The following is a 16,555-nucleotide window of genomic DNA, read 5'->3' on the forward strand; positions in this document are numbered from 1 at the left end:
TACTATGTACAACAACCTCAAGGTAGACATTATGTAATACAAATTTGTAGTTAATTAAATAAATTAAGTATAAAATGAATCATAAACATTATTGTCTCGCGTTCTGAGAAAACTGGACATAATGCTGGTGCGTAAATTGTCATCCCAGATTAGCCTGTTCAGTCCGCACAGGCTAATAAGGGACGACAATTTGCTCTTTTATGGAATGTTTCGTTTTAATAATGTCTCTTCTTAGCAAAAATCCAGATAAGGCGGAAAGTGTCACTTTACGCATAAGCATTATGCCCATTTTTCTCAGAACACGACACAATTATGCATGTTCAAAACCATTTCTAGCTACATTTTCCCACATTCTCTTTCACTATTGCTTTAACTTATATTTTTATGGGACCGTTTCATCAAAGATCGTACGACAATCTTAATTTATAACTTAAATTTAAAAACTAAAAATATACAAGCTGTTGATAAATAGCTCCGCAAGATATAAGCCATCGGTAAGAAAATGATGAAATAAATGATTTTACTTGAAATAAGCAAAAATATGCTTCGGTCTGTTAAAATAATGTTCCTTTGAAATTCGTATCGTATTCTAAATTTGTCGTACGATGTTTGATGAAACGGCCCATAAGAATATAAGTTAAAGCAAGAATTTGACAGTATTTGAGTGATCTCAGCTATATCATACTCTTGGACACACTCAAATACTGTTTACAGAAAATACTATATTTGTAACATAATTATACTATGTACAACAACCTCAAGGTAGACATAAGTGTAATACAAATTTGTAGTCAATGAAATTAACAAACTATAAAATGAATCATTAACATAATTGTGTCGCGTTCTGAGAAAACTGGTCATTATGCTGGTGCGTAAATTGTTATCCCAGATTAGCCTGTGCAGTGTGTAAACTAGGAATAAATCGGCCTTTTTTGTGGAGATAAATAACGAAATACACTTTTGTACAAAGTCTACATCTTAACGTGTCTTTTTCGATCGTAATCACCTACCATTTATTGACCTTTTTGCCATTCAATAAAGCATATATTAAATTAAGAGTACGCTTTATGGAATGGCAAAAAGGTCAATAAATAATAATGCCGGTTTCACGGTCCTGAACAAGGGGTTTCCGCGCGTATATATGAAAACAAAACCTGCATATTTTACAAATTGAACTTTCTTTGCATGTACTTGTATATTGAAATCTGTTTACTAGTGATAATGAGTGACAACAATCTAGCATTTAATGATACCATAAATCTTTACTTTTAATTTATTTTATGCAAGTATTTTATATCCCTATTGTGATCAAACGTGATTGCTTGTTTTCATGATATTTCGAACACTGCAGTAACGTACGATCTTTAAACGTAATAGCAGAGGTTACATTTGCCAGTACCCGTTCAATACGTTATTATTATGTTAAAATTGGCTAGTATATATACTTTAATACTATGTAGTTCACGTTCATCCATTTCGGACAAATGTCTTTTTGTATGCCCCTGAAAGTGGGCATATAGTGATTGCAATGTCCGTCTGTCTTTCCGTTACACTTTGCGTTTAGGGTTCGAAAAATGTGAAAAAAGGGGCTTATGCCATCCTATGGTGGCAAGCATGTTAAAATATTTTATTAAAGCAACTGTTTAGTTATTGGCTTTAAACTGTGGCTTAAATGTCTGCTCAATATGCCAAGAGATGACATGAAGGCATCATAAATTGTGTTTAATGACCTGCCACATGTGGTTTAACTTTATTCAGGGACCTACACAAGTATGGGTCCCTGGAAAGGCCTGGATTTATGACACCCTGTTTTAGTCTGGACAGTATCCGATCATATCGAGATAATCGGTTTGTGATGAACGAAGTGGCAATTAAACACTGGGTTAAAAAGGCTTAAACAAAGAGTGTCAAAATTCGTGTGAACAATAAAAAAACAATTACATTTATCAAGAGGATTTATTTAATCTGTAACAAGGTAAGTTTTTACAGACATATAAAGGTTCAAATCAGTTAATACTATATGTTGATTACATAAAATCAATCTTTTTGTTGTTTGTTTTCGTCCTTATTTCTGTTCGTTCATTGAATTCAATTTATTCTGAAAGAATTTCCATTTCTGAATATTTTTTGTTCTTAAAAATGGTCGCGAAGATGTGCCAAATAGAGATTGTTATGGTAACCGTATCACGATGCGGTTCATCAAATGCAAACAATAGCGAAATGGCCGCTGTCTTGACGGCCAAAACTTGCGCATGTGAAAACCTGACGTCATTATCGGAATCCCCAAAACCTCCTATGATATTAATAAGTAAAAACATCATTTTGAATGAAAAAAAATCAAATTATAGCGAATAATCAATTTCTCTGAAAACACTATTTTCACTATCAAATATAACAAGGTATTCAACTCAAAATGACCCGAATATAGGGTGCATCGCTTTGAACAGCTATTACTTCATCAAGTGTGCAGCGATTTCCATGAACTCGGTCTTATTAAACGCAGAAATAAGCGATCCTGTAATGGCTGAATCAGTGTACCATGACATTCGCGCTGATAACAAATAATATTTGTTGGAAATTTAAAACCGCTGGCATGTTTCAATAAGAAAGACATTTGTCTTTCGAGGTTTAATAATTTAATTACTGAATGCATTATGCATACGTTGCAATGAGACTCGAAGTCACTCGGCTTAGCTATCCGTTATACAGTCAAGTTACCATTACCGGATCAGTAGCGTGATAAAGTTGTTCTGACGAAAAGCAATAAATGTTTTGAGACTTCTTTTACATCAGTTTGATTAAATATTACTTTGCTTACTGATTCAGCACATAGTTTTATTTTTAATCGCAGGCAAAATGTATTTGTGATACCTTTTTTTCACCGCAGAATTCATGCATTAACGGATCAGTTGTAGCCATAACGGATCACGTGATCGAAACCACTCCGGGGGCATCTAACATGCTATTTGAATTGTCGACACATGAACTGTGTTGTTTACAATGACCAAGTTACATTGCCAGTTATAAATAATATTCATTATTTTTGTATTGTTTTCTATATGTGATCTTGTATATACACGTTTCGCATGGTGTTCTTGTGTGAATTATCTGTTGAAAAACCTAAATAGATCGAAAAGATGGGCATCTTATAAACCATGTTAATTGTTTTAATCATATCTAATCATCGGTATTGAACATGGAACATAAATAAAACATTACGAGTGAGATCATTTATTGAAAGAATCAACAAGATGTGCATATATTTTAATATATTATATTATCAATACGCATATTATCACGCTTGATCCGTTATTGCCCTAATTCTTCATTTCATTTAAGGTGTTGCAAAATCTTAAACACGAATCAAAACTGAAACGGACTTTTGCAGGGAGAAAGACTACTAAATGGCCTTTAAATCAATGCGTAAACTCTTTACTTTTCAACAGAGTTTTAGAATGTGGCCGCGAATAATGTTAAACCTCTTTTTGGAAACGAGACGGAAGTAAACAAAGTCGTATATACATGTCGCCAAAACATACCAAAATGTTTAACAACGAATAGCTCCAATTACGACTCAATCAATGCATTTAGAAAAAAACGGCCTTGAAGATGCTGTGTGCAAAATATCATCTAAAAATGTCAACTATTTATCGCGATACGCATGGTCTTCAACATCAAAGTGATGCGCTATGGGTAATGATCCGGAATGGTAACTTGACTGTACAGTCAGTCAACCAGTTTAGAATAACCTGGCAAAAAAACATTAATTCACAAGTCCAGTCCACAATAATTTATTTTCGGATTTAGTGTCAATGTGAGATGATGTAAAAATAAAGGGTAAAATTTATTTTGTATGATAACAGGTTAGGCCAGACGGCATATGCATTTTTTTGTCAAAAATAGCCAATTAAAGTTCACCTTTTCGGAAAATTATTGAAAATCTTTCAACTTACAGAATTAGTATTTCAAAACATATCATGGCATTTGTTTTTAATCAGCAATTTTTGTATTTGAAAATAATAAAGACTTCTATTTCCATATGCGCATTTCAAAACATAACTCATTCAATCAGTTCTGGTTAACTTTTTGCTGCATTTATCCCCCCCCCCCTGTAAGCATAATACAAAAGCTTTCTTACTAAAACTTTGTTACTTTATTCCTTTACCTAATGTAGACCTTAGACACTAATCATTTTTTTTATTGGGGAATTATGGAATATTAAATACAAATTAATCGGAACTGCTGATTTTCCAGAGCTGATTGACAAACTGTACACTAATCCGAATCGACTGTATTTCGGTTTGGGGTATTTCTATCAGATTTATACCATAAAAGGATCACAAAGAAATTATATAAATATAACCTTATTTGCTGCAATAACCTCACACTTTTGACGAAGTCTGCGTTGTCTGCAAAACCACTTTGAGGTTTTCTTTCTATATCTTGGAATGCTGTTTCAAACGTACGTAATAATTCACTAACTTCATCCGCCGCCATCTTGATAGAAATGCGCCAGGAACAAAACAATATCACATGACGATATTGGTTAATAATTAATGTGCAGAGACAACCAAACACCTAAAAGTCTTAACCTATTTTTCAAAGTCTTAAACTGCGGTTCAAAGTCTTAAACTGGGGTTAAAACGCGCGGAATGCACATTAATTATGTAACAGTTAACTATAGAGTTAAGAGACATTGAACCCGAGTTCGAAGTGCCGTTTGCACATTAAATCCTTAAACCCGAGTTCAAGAGTTTGAACCGCAGTTCAAAGTGTGTCTAAAAATAGATACAAATCTCTTATCTACATAATTCAGAGACAACCAATCAGCGGAGCTTAAACCACCATTAGCTATATATAGAAGGTAAATGCCGCGATTTCATTGGTCCTCTCTTAACTATAGAGTTAAGAGACTTTGAACTGCAGTTCAAACTCTTGAACTCGGGTTTAAGGATTTAATGTGCAAACGGCACTTTGAACCCGGGTTCAAAGTCTCTTAACTATATAGTTAACTGTTAAACCGTGGTTTAAAGAATTAATGTGCATTTCGCTTGCCTTATGTATCTATTTTTAGACACACTTTGAACTGCGGTTCAAACTCTTGAACTCGGGTTTAAGGATTTAATGTGCAAACGGCACTTTGAACTCGGGTTCAAAGTCTCTTAACTCTATAGTTAACTGTTAAATAATTAATGTGCATTCCGCGCGTTTTAACCCCAGTTTAAGACTTTGAACCGCAGTTTAAGACTTTGAAAAATAGATTAAGACTTTTAGGTGTTTGGTTGTCTCTGCACATTAATTATTAACCAATATCGTCATGTGATATTGTTTTGTTCCTGGCGCATTTCTATCAAGATGGCGGCGGATGAAGTTAGTGAATTATTACGTACGTTTGAAACAGCATTCCAAGATATAGAAAGAAAACTTCAAAGTGGTTTTGCAGACAACGCAGACTTCGTCAAAAGTGTGAGGTTATTGCAGCAAAGAAGGTTATATTTATATAATATCTTTGTGATCCTTTTATGCACGGAGTGTATATTGACTCTAGAGTCCGTGTTTTATGGTATAAATCTGATAGAAATACCCCTAACCGAAAAACAGTCGATTCGGATTAGTGTACAGTTTGTCAATCAGCTCTGGAAAATCAGCAGTTCCGATTAATTTGTATTTAATTTTCCATAATTCCCCAATAAAAAAAAAAGATAAGTGTCTAAGATCTACATTAGGTAAAGGAATAAAGTAACAAAGTTTTAGTAAGAAATCTTTTGTATTATGCTTACAGGGGGGGGGATAAATGCAGCAAAAAGTTAACCAGAACTGATTGAATGAGTTATGTTTTGAAATGCGCATATGGAAATAGAAGGCTTTTTTATTTTCAAATACAAAAATTGCTGATTGTAAACAAATGCCATGATAATGTTTTGAAATACTAATTCTGTAATGTAAGTTGAAAGATTTTAAATAATTTTCCGAAAAGGTGAACTTTAATTGGCTATTTTTGACAAAAAAATGCATATGCCGTCTGGCCTAACCTGTTATCATACAAAATAAATTTTACCCTTTATTTTTACATTATCTCACATTGACACTAAATCCCGAAATAAATTATTGTGGACTGGACTTGTGAATTAACGTTTTTTGCCAAGTTATTCTAAACTGGTTGACTGACTGTACAGTCAAGTTACCATTCCGGATCATTACCCATAGCGCATCACTTTGATGTTGAAGACCATGCGTATCGCGATAAATAGTTGACATTTTTAGATGATATTTTGCACACAGCATCTTCAAGGCCGTTTTTTTCTAAATGCATTGATTGAGTCGTAATTGGAGCTATTCGTTGTTAAACATTTTGGTATGTTTTGGCGACATGTATATACGACTTTGTTTACTTCCGTCTCGTTTCCAAAAAGAGGTTTAACATTATTCGCGGCCACATTCTAAAACTCTGTTGAAAAGTAAAGAGTTTACGCATTGATTTAAAGGCCATTTAGTAGTCTTTCTCCATGCAAAAGTCCCTTCAGTTTTGAATCGTGTTTAAGATTTTGCAACACCTTAAATGAAATGAAGAATTAGGGCAATAACGGATCAAGCGTGATAATATGCGTATTGATAATATAATATATTAAAATATATACACATCTTGTTGATTCTTTCAATAAATGATCTCACTCGTAATGTTTTATTTATGTTCCATGTTCAATACCGATGATTAGATATGATTAAAACAATTAACATGGTTTATAAGATGCCCATCTTTTCGATCTATTTAGGTTTTTCAACAGATAATTCACACAAGAACACCATGCGAAACGTGTATATACAAGATCACATATAGAAAACAATACAAAAATAATGAATATTATTTATAACTGGCAATGTAACTTGGTCATTGTAAACAACACAGTTCATGTGTCGACAATTCAAATAGCATGTTAGATGCCCCCGGAGTGGTTTCGATCACGTGATCCGTTATGGCTACAACTGATCCGTTAATGCATGAATTCTGCGGTGAAAAAAAGGTATCACAAATACATTTTGCCTGCGATTAAAAATAAAACTATGTGCTGAATCAGTAAGCAAAGTAATATTTAATCAAACTGATGTAAAAGAAGTCTCAAAACATTTATTGCTTTTCGTCAGAACAACTTTATTACGCTACTGATCTGGTAATGGTAACTTGACTGTATAACGGATAGCTAAGCCGAGTGACTTCGAGTCTCATTGCAACGTATGCATAATGCATTCAGTAATTAAATTATTAAACCTCGAAAGACAAATGTCTTTCTTATTGAAACATGCCAGCGGTTTTAAATTTCCAACAAATATTATTTGTTTACAGCGCGAATGTCATGGTACACTGATTCAGCCATTACAGGATCGCTTATTTCTGCGTTTAATAAGACCGAGTTCATGGAAATCGCTGCACACTTGATGAAGTAATAGCTGTTCAAAGCGATGCACCCTATATTCGGGTCATTTTGAGTTGAATACCTTGTTATATTTGATAGTGAAAATAGTGTTTTCAGAGAAATTGATTATTCGCTATAATTTGATTTTTTTTCATTCAAAATGATGTTTTTACTTATTAATATCATAGGAGGTTTAGGGGATTCCGATAATGACGTCAGGTTTTCACATGCGCAAGGTTTGGCCGTCAAGACAGCGGCCATTTCGCTATTGTTTGCATTTGATGAACCGCATCGTGATACGGTTACCATAACAATCTCTATTTGGCACATCTTCGCGACCATTTTTAAGAACAAAAAAATATTCAGAAATGGAAAATTCTTTCAGAATAAATTGAATTCAATGAACGAACAGAAATAAGGACGAAAACAAACAACAAAAAGATTGATTTTATGTAATCAACATATAGTATTAACTGATTTGAACCTTTATATGTCTGTTAAAACTTACCTTGTTACAGATTAAATAAATCCTCTTGATAAATGTAATTGTTTTTTTTTATTGTTCACACGAATTTTGACACTCTTTGTTTAAGCCTTTTTAACCCAGTGTTTAATTGCCACTTCGTTAATCACAAACCGATTATCTCGATATGATCGGATACTGTCCAGACTAAAACAGGGTGTCATAAATCCAGGCCTTTCCAGGGACCCATACTTGTGTAGGTCCCTGAATAAAGTTAAACCACATGTGGCAGGTCATTAAACACAATTTATGATGCCTTCATGTCATCTCTTGGCATATTGACCAGACATTTAAGCCACAGTTTAAAGTCAATAACTAAACAGTTGCTTTAATAAAATATTTTAACATGCTTGCCACCATAGGATGGCATAAGCCCCTTTTTTTTCACATTTTTCGAAACCTAAACGCAAAGTGTAACGGAAAGACAGACGGACAGTGCAATCACTATATGCCCACTTTCAGGGGCATACAAAAAGACATTTGTCCGAAATGGATGAACATGAACTACATAGTATTATAGTATATATACTAGCCAGTTTTAACATAATAATAACGTATTGAACGGGTACTGGCAAATGTAACCTCTGCTATTACGTTTTAAGATCGTACGTTACTGCAGTGTTCGAAATATCATGAAAACAAGCAATCACGTTTGATCACAATAGGGATATAAAATACTTGCATAAAATAAATTAAAAGTAAAGATTTATGGTATCATTAAATGCTAGATTGTTGTCACTCATTATCACTAGTAAACAGATTTCAATATACAAGTACATGCAAAGAAAGTTCAATTTGTAAAATATGCAGTTTTTTTATTCATATTTACGCGCGGAACCCCCTTGTTCAGGACCGTGAAACCGGCATTATTATATATTGACCTTTTTGCCATTCCATAAAGCGTACTCTTAATTTAATATATGCTTTATTGAATGGCAAAAAGGTCAATAAATGGTAGGTGATTACGATCGAAAAAGACACGTTAAGATGTAGACTTTGTACAAAAGTGTATTTCGTTATTTATCTCCACAAAAAAGGCCGATTTATTCCTTAGTTTACACACTGCACAGGCTAATCTGTGATAACAATTTACGCACCAGCATAATGACCAGTTTTCTCAGAACGCGACACAATTATGTTAATGATTCATTTTATAGTTTGTTAATTTCATTGACTACAAATTTGTATTACACTTATGTCTACCTTGAGGTTGTTGTACATAGTATAATTATGTTACAAATATAGTATTTTCTGTAAACAGTATTTGAGTGTGTCCAAGAGTATGATATAGCTGAGATCACTCAAATACTGTCAAATTCTTGCTTTAACTTATATTCTTATGGGCCGTTTCATCAAACATCGTACGACAAATTTAGAATACGATACGAATTTCAAAGAAACATTATTTTAACAGACCGAAGCATATTTTTGCTTATTTCAAGTAAAATCATTTATTTCATCATTTTCTTACCGATGGCTTATATCTTGCGGAGCTATTTATCAACAGCTTGTATATTTTTAGTTTTTAAATTTAAGTTATAAATTAAGATTGTCGTACGATCTTTGATGAAACGGTCCCATAAAAATATAAGTTAAAGCAATTGTGAAAGAGAATGTGGGAAAATGTAGCTAGAAATGGTTTTGAACATGCATAATTGTGTCGTGTTCTGATAGGCATAATGCTTATGCGTAAAGTGACACTTTCCGCCTTATCTGGATTGTTGCTAAGAAGAGACATTATTAAAACGAAACATTCCATAAAAGAGCAAATTGTCGTCCCTTATTAGCCTGTGCGGACTGAACAGGCTAATCTGGGATGACAATTTACGCACCAGCATTGTGTCCAGTTTTCTCAGAACGCGAGACAATAATGTTTATGATTCATTTTATACTTTATTTATTTAATTAACTACAAATTTGTATTACATTATGTCTACCTTGAGGTTGTTGTACATAGTATAACTTATGTTACAATTATAGTATTTTCTGTTAACGAACAAATGCTTTTGTATCGAATACTGTGCATTAATATTGTTTTCTAACCAATGTTTTCTTATAGGGATCACTTGTCCGTCGTTTGTCTCGTTAAAAAGTATTAATAGCATCAGTTTGAAACTTTATACATTAATAGACCTCATTGAGTGGGAGTGCGTCGATAAAGAACTCTTAGCATCCCGCTTTGTTAAATTATTTATAATTAATGCATAACCATTATTCTTGTATAAGTTAAGTTAAATTGTCATAAAAAAATGTTGTCATGTCATTTTTCCATTTTTCTTTTTTGTGTAACGTTTTGAAAATAAAGCTTTTATTTGTTGTTATTATTATTATTAATACGGATGTTTTAGTCCGGTCTGTTTTCCAAATCGTTACAATGGTAAAGTGGTATAGGAGAGGTTGAACATATGATTTTGATTAATAAAGGATTTATATTATTAAACTAGTGTTTTTTCATATTTATCAATGTATGTGGTTCCGTAAATAAATCGGAACTATCCACTTCCGGGTTAAGAAATTGAGAAAATTTAGAGATTACATCCATATATTTGGTAATAAAACGACAACATGAATTAACAACTAGTATTATTACTGTATATATTCAACAGTTAGGTAATAAATGTACATTCCGCGCTTGTTAACCCCAGTTTAAGACTTTGAACCGCAGTTTACACTCTTGAACTCGGGTTTAAGGAATTAATGTGCAAACGGCACTTTGAACTCGGGTTCAAAATTTCTTAACTATATAATTAACTGTTAAATAATTAATGTGCATTCCGCGCCTCTTAACCGCAGTTTAAGACTTTGAACCGCAGTTTAAAGTCTCTTAACCCTATAGTTAAGAGAGGACCAATGAAATCGCGGCATTTACCTTCTATATATAGCTAATTGTGGTTTAAGCTCCGCTAATTGGTTGTCTCAGATAACAGATTTGTATCTATTTTTAGACACACTTTGAACTGCGGTTCAAACTCTTGAACTCGGGTTTAAGGATTTAATGTGCAAACGGCACTTTGAACCCGGGTTCAAAGTATCTTAACTATGGCAACACATAAACCACGGTTTTTTCCGTTTCGATTTAGAGTGCTAATTGTGGTTTAAGCTCCGCTGATTGGTTGTCTCTGAATTTAGATAAGAGATTTATATTCTTTGAACTGCGGTTCAAACTCTTGAACTCGGGTTTAAGGATTTAATGTGCAAACGGCACTTTGAACTCGGGTTCAAAGTCTCTTAACTCTATAGTTAACTGTTAATAATTAATGTGCATTCTGCGCGTTTTAACCCCAGTTTAAGACTTTGAACCGCAGTTTAAGAGGTTAATTGGTTGTCTCTGCACATCGTCATGTGATATTGTTTTGTTCCTGGCGCAATCGGATGAGGTTAGTGAATTATTACGGTTCCGCATACGGCACTTTGAACTCGGATTCAAAATTTCTTAACTATATAATTAACTGTTAAATAATAAATGTGCATTCCGCGCCTCTTAACCGCAGTTTAAGACTTTGAACCGCAGTTTAAAGTCTCTTAACCCTATAGTTAAGAGAGGACCAATGAAATCGCGGCATTTACCTTCTATATGTAGCTAATTGTGGTTTAAGCTCCGCTAATTGGTTGTCTCAGATAACAGATTTGTATCTATTTTTAGACACACTTTGAACTGCGGTTCAAACTCTTGAACTCGGGTTTAAGGATTTAATGTGCAAACGGCACTTTGAACCCGGGTTCAAAGTCTCTTAACTATATAGTTAACTGTTAAACCGTGGTTTAAGGATTTAATGTGCATTTCGCTTGCCATATCTTAACTATATAGTTAACTGTTAAACCGTGGTTTAAGGATTTAATGTGCATTTCGCTTGCCATAGATATTGGCGCCGAATTAATGGGTGCGTTCGGTAAGGTCCTAGCTTAGTCGTGACCGATCTGCATCGTTCGTAGTACAGTCGCAGAAGATTCTTACACATCGTAGTGAAGTCGCGACCCTATTTGCAAGACTTCAACCGAACCCCACGATTCGTCGTAACTCAATCGTACCAGTGTCGTAACTGAATCGTAGACTGTCACGAGTCTTCCCGATTCAATAAATGTGATAAATCGTAGCGAATCTTGCGCTTGTTTACGTGGTGGAATAGGGCCAAAAGACAGTCAACTGGTAACACTATTCACTTTTTACCGTGATAGCAGCACTAACATTCGCGGAAGGGCAGACCATCGGATACAATGTTTTCTATGAACCGGAAGTGTATGAAGTGAATAGTGTTCAGTTATTCACACACATATGAACTGTTTTATATATCGTATATAAATATAACAATCTTAAATCAAAAACGGCCATGAACATGGAGTGATGTCACACATACCACCCTATGACGTCATCGATTTCAACCTCTACTGTACCCGTCGACAAAGGAGTGTTTAGTCCGACGGCGGCTGAAAATAAGCGAATTTGTACATTTAAAATACAAAATAAAGAACGACAAACTATAAAGAAAAACATGTGGAAGTTCTTTATTTATTTTTATGTTATTGCTGAGAATTTGTTCATTTTAAATACATTATTAGGACCGGAAAATTATTAATAAAATCATGTGAACGTTCTTCGTTCTCTTCTGACAAACCAATATACATGCCTGATGTTCAATATTTTGCTGTGCCGTTTATGTTATCAGAATATCGGTGACTAAAATTGTGGCAACTGATTGTTTTAATTTAACGAACATTTGTTAGGCGTAGGTGCATACCAGTGTACTTGTTCTATTCGTGAAAAAAATCAAAGTAAAACAAAATAATCGAAACGCCGATTGTCATTATTCCCTCTTTAATTTCAGTGTAAAGATATGCGGATTTTTTTTAATAACCTTCCGAGAATTAGCTTGTACTTTAGTGTGGAACTTGTTAAATAAAATCAAGTTAAGGTTGTCTGATCTCCGTTACCTGTAAATGTTTGTTGCGCAATAAGTTCGTAGCTTGATGTCGATGTCGGCCGCCATAGATGCATCGTGACGTCCCAAATTGACGTCACAAAGAATTTCTAGTTGTTGAGCGTTCCGCAGCAAGGCGACTAGGAAGACCCAATAAAAAATGTCAGCCCTAAAAGTGGAAAGAGTTCAGATAAAAAATTATGTGTTAATTTACGTGTTTGTTATCAATAACCGTTTACGTGTTTGTTATCAACGACCGTTTACGTGTTTGCTATCAATGACTGTTCACGTGTTTGTTATCAATGATTGTTTACGTGTATGTTATCAAAGACCGTTTACGTGTTTGGCATCAATGACCGTTTACGTGTATGTTATCAATTACATTGAGTTCGCTTTGCATATTTAGACAATAACACACGGCAGAGCTGGGCCGGGCGTCTATAATCGGCCCGCTGCCGACATAACGGCCCGAAAATAAAAGTATGGAAAGCTGTTTCTGTATAAATTTTCGTGAAGGACCAAAAATAGTATGATATGTGATATAAACGATAACACACGACAGAGCTGGGCCGGGCTTCTACAATCGCCAAAGGCCCTCGGGCCGTTATGTCGGCAGCGGGCCGATTATAGACGCCCGGCCCAGTTCTGCCGTGTGTTATTGTCTAAATAACGATAAAACGGAGGGAAATATGTCTGAAACGACCTACCGATACCAGTTCCGGTATTGGCAATGTGCGCTCCGGGGTTATATGTCCCGATGTCGCCACATCCTTCTGTGAATGAGAAAACTTAGTGCTTTTAAACCTCGCAGCGCTTTGATAAACAAATAATGAAAGTTGTATCAATAGTTGTTGGAGTACAGAAGTAGTCACTTAGTTACAGGAACAACAGCAACTTAATTTATATAATAAATTAATACTAATGGAAGTTTAAGTAAAAATGATGATGACCATCATCATCATAATCATCATCATAATCATCATCATCATCATCATCATCATCATCATCATCATCATCATCATCATCATCATCATCATCATCATCATCATCATCATCATCATCATCATCATCATCATCATCATCATCATCATCATCATCATCATCATCATCATCACAGTTATTTGTTTTTAAATTCAAATAAAAACAATTTACATTGAATACAAGCTATTCCTAATTAAAGAAGCAGTAGTAGTAGTAGTAGTTGTTGTTGTTTTTGATATTTCATGTAAAAGTAGTTCTTTTTGTTGCTGTTGTTGTTGTTCTAAAAGAAAATGTGTTTGCTGATGATGTCGTCGGTGTTTGTCAAGATGATGGAAGTGGTACCGATACAGTTACTACATTAATGTCATTATTAAGGTGGTGTTGTTGATGATAATGATGAAATTTGACGTCACAATATCAATTTATACTTATTACATGCACATAAAATTGTCGTCAGAATGAAAACACTACCGAAAAACCTTCTTCTTTCCAAAACCTGCATGTTTAGGTTCTTTGAACTTGTTTACAAATCCTTTAAGTCCCTCCCCCCTTATATTATTTGTTCCCTTAAAGTCTTTTTACTCTATCGAATGTTCCTTTGCTCGTGAAATAATTCCATTTGATGGATACGTTGTTTATTAATTGATAAAAGTTATGTAATTAAAAGTCCTGTATCATTCTTGGTATAAAGCTCGTTTACTTCTCTACTATATTGCAACGCATGTAGAAAATCAGTTTATAACATTAGACGTCGATGACTTAAAACATTAGACGTAGATGATTTTAAAAAATAAACGTAGATGCGTATTTGCGAAATAAAATGTAACTGTTTACTAATACGTTATTTAATGTTGAACGTTCAAATTATTACAACTTATACAGCGGTGCATTTTAATCATATTAGAATTTAATTAAAATCAATCAATAAGAAAAGCCCACATCACTCTATCATCCATAAACTTGTTAATTTCTCCTTGTTTACGTTTGACGCACGTCTTTAAACCTTTCATTTAAAAATCGCTCATATTTCATAGAATAAAACCTGATTCATTTTCAAATAGATGCTGTATACAAGCAATGTGGAGCCTTCTTACACTCAAAGTGAAAATCAATAACTGCAATAGAAAGTGTATTAATGGTTAAACTTATTATGATAATCTCTGATCCATTCAAAAGAAGTAGCATCAATGCATGTTTATAATTGACACGACCAGACATTAAAATCATCGTAAACATTAAACATAAACAACCATTCATCAATGCTGTTAACAGATGGTTTAAATACGTAGACAGTCATAAATTGTGTTCACCTATTTTAATTACTTATGTGATCAATGAAATAAAATAAAATTGAATTAAATTAAATATGTTAATATGCTTTATACACTCATACATATGGACTGTGCTCCGTAAAAAAGCGGTTTAATGCATGTGCGTAAAGTGCCGTCCCAGATTAGCCTGTGCTGTTCGCATAGGCTTATCATTGACGACACTTTCCGCAAAATTTTGACTTTTGCTAAGAAGAGACTTTCTTGAAACGAAAATATCATGAAAGCGAAATGTCGTCCCTGATTAGCCTATGCGGACTGCACAGGCTGTTCTGGGACATCACTTTACGCACATGCATTGATCTCCGTGTTCACAGAGCACGGCTCATCAAACCGAACGTGTCACAGTTTTGTTTGTTTGTTTGTTGTTAGATTTTTCACTGATTTCTCTGTTTTCCACGATATGCATTCACGTCAAGGCGCTCACTTTACCAACTCTCACTTACCTTGGTTTGTTGGTTTAGCAGTTCTAACTGAACATACATTGGCCAGAAGCAACGGCCTTGGCGTTTAAAGATCGCTGTGTCGCAAAGGATATTGTGTCCGCCTAGCGATCGGGAGGTCACGGGTTTGATCCCCACTGTTTGAGCGTTGTTAAGTTCTCACCCATAGACAGCAAGTACTGGCTAGGCCCAGGCAACGGACTCAAGAGCGTTTCATATAAGCCTAAGACTTTCTATGCGATCGAGCTAAAAACATGGTTTTAAACTAAAAGCTGCATTATTTCAATGAGAGGTAAGGGGAGGATGGCCGAAGAAAGGTTTGAATAACCAGCCCGCGCAATAGTAATGTGACCTGAGACCGGACCGAGGAACCGACTCGCGACTCTCATAGTTGATGCCAAGCACTCTACAAACTGCGCTAACCCGTCTTAGTAGGGACGAAACTTTCTCCCGGGGGTTGGTTCTCGGGAAATTCTTCCCATACCTCCAAATCAAGTAGGACATCAGTGCAGTTAGAACTGGTAAACCAGCTTACCAAGGGAAATTAGTCGCGTATGTTTTTCTTCCTGTCTGTGTTCGTCCGTCCGTACGATATGTAGCAAGTAGGGTACAATAATCATGTTACAATAATTCAATGTTCGAAGGGCAGGGGGCATAATTTTCGAACAAGTTTTAACGAAGCCTGATGCAGAATTGCACATGCGCATTTTTTCATATAAGGTAAAGTGCATGCATGTATTATTGGTGTACCTTAAATAGTGTAGGCGTTATAATCGGCAATCGGCAAATTGTTTGTCTACGGACACACAGACGGTCAGACAGACAGACAGGAAGACGGACGGGCAAGGACAGGAAGTAAAACAGACATAAACACACACGAATATTGCGAATCCAGCATACCGTTATACTTTGTCTTGACTAAATCGATGGTTTTAATTAAATGTATAAGTAT

The sequence above is a fragment of the Dreissena polymorpha genome, chromosome 1, assembly GCF_020536995.1.
Source record: "Dreissena polymorpha isolate Duluth1 chromosome 1, UMN_Dpol_1.0, whole genome shotgun sequence".
NCBI classification, from domain to species: Eukaryota; Metazoa; Mollusca; class Bivalvia; order Myida; family Dreissenidae; genus Dreissena; species Dreissena polymorpha.